This window comes from Carassius carassius, chromosome 6, assembly GCF_963082965.1.
Source record: "Carassius carassius chromosome 6, fCarCar2.1, whole genome shotgun sequence".
NCBI classification, from domain to species: Eukaryota; Metazoa; Chordata; class Actinopteri; order Cypriniformes; family Cyprinidae; genus Carassius; species Carassius carassius.
The window spans coordinates 9,655,950-9,662,482 of NC_081760.1; the positions used below are offsets into that span (position 1 = coordinate 9,655,950).

At 35.2% G+C, this 6,533-nt stretch overlaps 1 long non-coding RNA gene across 1 annotated transcript; it reads left to right on the top strand.

The window, feature by feature from the left end:
* Nucleotides 1–208: 208 nt before the first annotated feature.
* LOC132141863 (uncharacterized) lies at nt 209–3,421 on the top strand. Its single transcript, XR_009433938.1, has 3 exons — nt 209–279; nt 377–430; nt 3,357–3,421. It is a non-coding gene; the product is annotated as an uncharacterized LOC132141863 (long non-coding RNA).
* The last annotated feature ends 3,112 nt before the right edge of the window (nt 3,422–6,533 follow it).

Genomic DNA, 6,533 nt, shown 5'->3' on the forward strand with positions numbered 1-6,533 from the left:
GGTTCCCACATTTCCATAGTCCATACAGAGATTGTAGAAGTAACTGATACAATATGAGTGGCTAAATTCCAATCTTCTGAAGATTCATAATCGCTTTATACAATTAACACATTTTTTTTTTATATGTATGCAACTGTCCCTTTAAGATTATGAACCGTCATTACTCCACTTAAACTGCTTGATTCAACTTCCCTACTCCACGTTTCTCAGCTCCACTGCGCATGTCTCAGCCAGACCATGACGGAGACGGCTGGTGTGCTGCTCACCCTAACACACAAGGTAAAAGCATAATCATGGATAAAGGAAATCTGAAACGCATCTCACAGCATTGAAATAAATCTAAAAAAAATGTAACAACATTGTGTTCAATCCATAGAGCACACGTTTGCTGTCCTGAGACCCTCAGGGGACCACCAAGGAAGAGGCCAGAGTAAGTTCATTACACAAATACACTCAAGTCATTTTTTTAATTTGACACCCTTCACAGATCCTTCTATTATTTAAAAGAAAAGGAGTGGCTCATTATTATTATTATTATTTTTTACGATTTTGGGCACTCTATATACATACTGCAGACACAAAAGTTTTCCACAAAAGTAAATGTGAATGTGAATTTTGTGGCATGACAGATCACAGTTCAAACTGCAATTGCAATGCATCAATGTACATTAAAATAACTGCAAAGTAGATACATAGATACATACATGGATAGATACATAGATCAAGTATCTAAACAATGCCGCGAGTGGGGCTTGAGGAATTGACGTCAATTGCGTCTGCACAGTGAGACATAGGAAACAGAAATATTGCAAAATAAGAATAATAACAACGCGACTAAATGAGATGAAAAAACGTATAACAACATTTCGTTTCGGTGAACAAAAATGAAGACATTTTAGCATAGTTTTTATTTTGTAAACCACATTTAGTCTCGTTTTTATTCGTCAACAATATTGCATTATACAATTAATTATAGTCATCGTCACATGACCAGCATTTACGTTGCGTTTCGTCTCATTTTCGTCACATGATAAAGGTTCGTTGACAACGATATTTAGTCAGAATTTTCATTGACAAAAGCAACACTAATGCCAACCAACCAACCGAATATTCAAATAATCAAATATTCTGGTCCAGCCTTACTTGACAGTGATTTATATTTAATTAATTAATAGGATAAGCAAAATTCACATACTGTTTTATTGCATTTGTTTAAAATGTATTGTAGTATTTTGCAAATCACATGGGTAGAGTTCTTTTTACTGTGTGGATGACCGTCAGCCTCCACCGAAGACCGTTTTTGACCCAGGAAAAACCCTGGACTTCAAACATCATGACCACCAACCCCACGCCCCTCAAATTTTTTTATACTGATCTGCATGATTTCACATGGCTCATGATTTTATACCCCAAAAAAATAAAACGTAATTCTGGCTACTGAGTGTGTTGCAGGCCTTAGTTTGTTAATTTGCAAAATGTAACAAGCAAATCTCACCCACTCCATCTTTCTCAGCTCCAATGGGCATCTCTCAGGTAGACCATAGCGACAGCTGGAGTGCTCGTCCACCTGACAACAACATTAAAGAACATTAAATAGAATAAAGATTAATATTCTTTCCATTGACTTCCATTAATATGCATGCGAATGCATCAAACCGGAAGCGCAAGTTGTGTGAAATGTTTCGCATCTTGTTGACTCTTGACCTGCGAATTCACATCACGTGAAACTGTATGACCAATAGCAGTTTGATACATCACAGCAAAAAATTTTAAACTGCAGCGCTGAGAGAAAGTGGAGTAGATTGTGTGTTTTTACCTTTTAAATGTATTATTATGTGTTGTGTGTTGAATTTAAATGTTTTTTTTTTAAACAACACTGCAGAGTATGACATCATATCATAACTGTTGCTGTGTCCAAGGAAACTTTGCAAGCTCAAAGTCTAGTGTGACCGCAGCATTCACAACAGTAGTAGTAACAGTAGTACTACTGTAAAGTAAACAATCCCCCACGTGGGGTGCATTCTAGTGATTGGCTAAAACAAGGGAGATATCTGATTGGTTGCAGATCATTCCCTGTTTAAAAAAAGGCACCTGTGTGTCGAGCCAAGTCAGAGGAGTCTCAAAATTCACACACAAATGCAGTGAAGTTCACAGACCGCAAGCAGTTTGTAAATCAAGATATATGTGTGTGTGCATCAGAAATACATTTCTGAATCTTGTCCTGTGCATTTGTGAATCTTGAGTGCATTTGTAAATGTTGTTTGCATTTCTGAATTGTGTGTGTATTTCTGAATTGTGTGCATTTCTGAATTTTGTATGCATTTGTGAATCTTCTGTGCTTTTTAAATTTTGTGTGTGCATTTGTGAATTTTGTGCGCATTTGTGTATCCTGTGTGTGTATTTATGAATTATGTGTATGCATGTATGAATCCTATGTGTGCATATGTGAATGTAGTGTGTGCATTTATCTTTATTGAGACTCTTTTGGCTCCATAAGTTTAGCCCCTTACACACATACTGTCTTTACTGGTAAAGTTACCATTAATCGATCATGTGTGAACAGGACCTTTTCAGAAATCCTGGTAAATATGTTTTGGCAATGATATCATTCTTATGGAGATGACATGATTACTCTGAGCTGTTTACAAAGCTCCGCTGCTTTATAATGAGCTTTTCTACGTAAATACGCGCTAGATGGATATATTTGACCATTTCGCTTCACAGCTTTTTGTCACGCTTCTCCATTCATCAGGGCTGCGACTCTGTAATTGAATACTATTATGCGCGTCTCGTGTTTATAAAAGCAAAAACATTCTGACTGGCTACTAATGTTAGTTTGGTTGAGAGTGAAAGTTGCACTTCTCATACAATTGGTAGGCGAACTCATGGACTCAAAAGTGATATCAATCAACAAGATTCTTTATTATTTATTATGATTTTTATTTTTTATGAAGGACTAAATGCTGCACACCGGAAATCCGGCACGGTGCCGAAGAACTTTAAGGCCTGTTTTACTGTATAAAGCATATTTTTTTAAATAGTAAAAATATATTTCACAATATTAGTGCTTTTACTGTATTTTGGCTTAAATAAATGCAAGCTTGGTGAACACAAGAGAATTCTTTAAAACATTAAAAACCTTACGGTTCAAAAAGCTTTGACTGATTGTGTACGTTACCATTTACTGACTTATTTTCTTCTGGATGGCATTGATGGCATGATTTTACTTTAAAAATGGATTTTAATACATATTTTGCTTTGTTTTTATTATTTTCTGAAATTCAATTAGCTAGAATTTTAATGTGCATTTACTTGTCTGAGTAACAAGCAAATCACACCCACTCCATCTTTCTCAGCTCCAGTGGGCGTCTCTCAGGCAGAGCATCATGGAGACGGCTGGAGTGCTCACCCACCTGACACACAAGGTAAAAGAACATTAAATAGAATAAGGAGATGAAAATGAGAAAAACTTCATTCACAGCATTTAAAACCAGATAATATAACATGCATGATCTGTTTAATCCATAGAGCACACCTTTTCTGTCCTGAGACCCTCAGGGGCCCACCAAGGAAGAACACTGAGTAAGTTAAGAAGGGGAAAAACACAGTGTCTGATAACATGAACAATGTCCAGGAATACAGACATGATGGACTGCTACATTCACAGGAAGTTGTTTGTTCTGAAAGTACAATAATCTGCACGTTTTTGTAGAATTGAACTAAATCAAACTGCACACAATTTCAAATCATATTAAATATCATGATTTAATGGTATATAAAAGTTTAGGGTATAATAGGACATGACAGCATTATTGTCCATTTTAATCATGTTCCAAAAATAATTTAAAATGAAGTTACACCAAAAAAAAAACTCTTTGGTACATACCATCAGTTTAGAAATCACGGTAGCTATGATTTTAGTAAAGCAGGAGAAAAAAAAATAATCAAAATTGTGTTCTTTAGTAAACAGTGGTTTACTGAACAAATTTGGTCTCTCTTAAATTAACTACAACCAAAATTATTTAATGGATAAAACATTTCAGGTAATGCCATAAATAACATAGGGAGTCCAGTTAGTTGCACATTACTATATTGTAGGTTTAATTTAATGAAACCCAAAGTATTAAATTCCAATAAATTTTTAGATTATATTGGGACCCTTTCATGCCACAGCCTCACGAATGAGCCACAATTGTCTGAGTGTAAACAAGTACCGGTAGGTGTGTTCAACTGGACACAGCTCTGCACAGGACCAAGAGAGTTACAGCAGACTGCTTTGTAGGTTTGTGAATTGCTCTCCCGGATGTCAACACCAATCGATCTGCACGTTGTCGCTTCTTGTCGAACACACCTAGTGCTGCAGGTTTATTGGCTCACTGATGTTGACAAGATTAAGCCTTTAGGTAACGAAGTTTGGTATCGAACGACGAGGTTTTATCGATAATGCTGTCAACAGAATACCAATATAGATTTTTGGTCGATGTCAATGTAAAAATAATTGAACTAAACTCTTATTACAGTTATTATAAGAGGCAAAGATGTTTTATGTTTTTCTGAAATTTGGTTTTAATTTTACGGTGTATTTATTTGTTTTGGTAACAAGCAAATTTTACCCACTCCATCTTTCTCAGCTCCAGTGGGCGTCTCTCAGGCAGAGCATCATGGAGACGGCTGGAGTGCTCATCCACCTGACACACAAGGTAAAAGAACATTAAATAGAATAAGGAGGAGAAAACACTAATTCACAGCCCTTGGCACAATCTAAAACTGAATAACATAATATTTTGTGTTCAATCCATAGAGCACACCTTTTCTGTCCGGAGACATTTCTGATGTTGAAACTATCATCATTAGCTTACTTTACGTTTTTACTTACCAACTCCCCCTTTGAGCTCCAGTAAGGCTCTTTAGCAAACCAGAAAACACTGAAATGCATATAAGGGTCACGATAAAAAATTTTTTTTTGAAAATGGTAAACATTTTACCCTAAATAATGTGACATTCTTTTGATAACCTCAAGGCAGATGCATGTAACACTACATCTAACATTTAAAACCTTACAGTAAATTTATACTTACAGGTACTTCTCGTGGGAGACAGGAATATCCAGAATTGAGTACTGTAACAAATCAATGTACACGTACGTTATTTATTAATTTAAATAAGTTGCAAAATGCATAATTTAATAGATCAAAGCTACATAAAAAATAAATTATCTTCTGTATTGCAGCTGTAGAAAGGGCAATTCTGGAAACACTAGAGAAAATGGACATGAGGATCAACCATCTGACTTCACTGGTCCAGTCTCTAGTGGGGAACAGGCGTATTGTACCCCAAATGCAGATGGCTGAAGAGGAAGAGGGTGGTGTCTTTCCTCTAGCATCTACTGCAGACCTAGATAGGCTGGAACAAAGACTGGCAGACAGAGGGTTTATGCAGAGAATGGTAAGATCACTGAAACGGTCAAACCTACAACTACTAACAAAATGTAAACAAACTGTTTGTGTGCTAACATGTGTGTGTGCATGTTTATACACACTACCAGTCAGAAGCATGGAATGATTAAGTTGAAATGTTGCTGAAAGAAGTCTCTAATGCGCACTGCATTTACTTGCTAATGTATAAAATTAATGAAAAATAATTAGCTGTTATTTTTAAATATTGTTATATGCTCATTAATCCAGCCTCCATTGTCACATGAAAAATCACTAGAATATGCTTATCAGTTAATAGCCATTATTAATGGCAGTTAATAATAATGGTTCATCTGATCAGTGTTAATTATCATCAAAAACATTTTTTGCTACTCATTATATTTTATGAAAACCATAACTATTTTTAAAGAATCTTTAAAAATTAGAAATACAACTGATTAGCAGTGGTTAAAATCATACGTTATTTTGGCGTATCATAGTAGATGCATTTGAAAGTTTTATTATAATCCTACTCTGTGCGGTTATCACCAGTCTATTAAAACATGTCACTAGTTAAAATTGCTTATTTCTCTGGATTTAAACATTCTTCAAAACATTTGGGATAATGTAAGTACACAACACTGTTCGAACAGTGCACTATGGTTTACACAAACACTTGAAACAGTACAACCATTTTCAACCTTTGATAATAATAATAAATGTTTCCTGAGCAACAAATCAGCATATAGATTCGATCATATCCTGCTGAGAAAATTCAGCTTTGCATTACAAAAAAAAGTTATATTCTAAAATAGTTAAATTTAGTTCATATAAATAGTTTCATGATATTAAATTATACTGCATTCTCAATTAAATAAATGCATCTTTGGTGAACATAAGAGGCTTCTTTCAAAACAAACAAACAAAAAAATCTTAATTGTTCCAATCTTTTAACTAGATGTGTATAGAATACAGGTCAATTTAATGCTAAAATATTACTTCAAAATGTACCTGTTGAAGGTGAACAGATTATCCATCAGTGGCGGGCCGAGCATGAAGAAAACAGTATGGAGGATTTGCTCCAAGGTGTTCTCCACTGACGTCGCCCGGCAGTTGAAC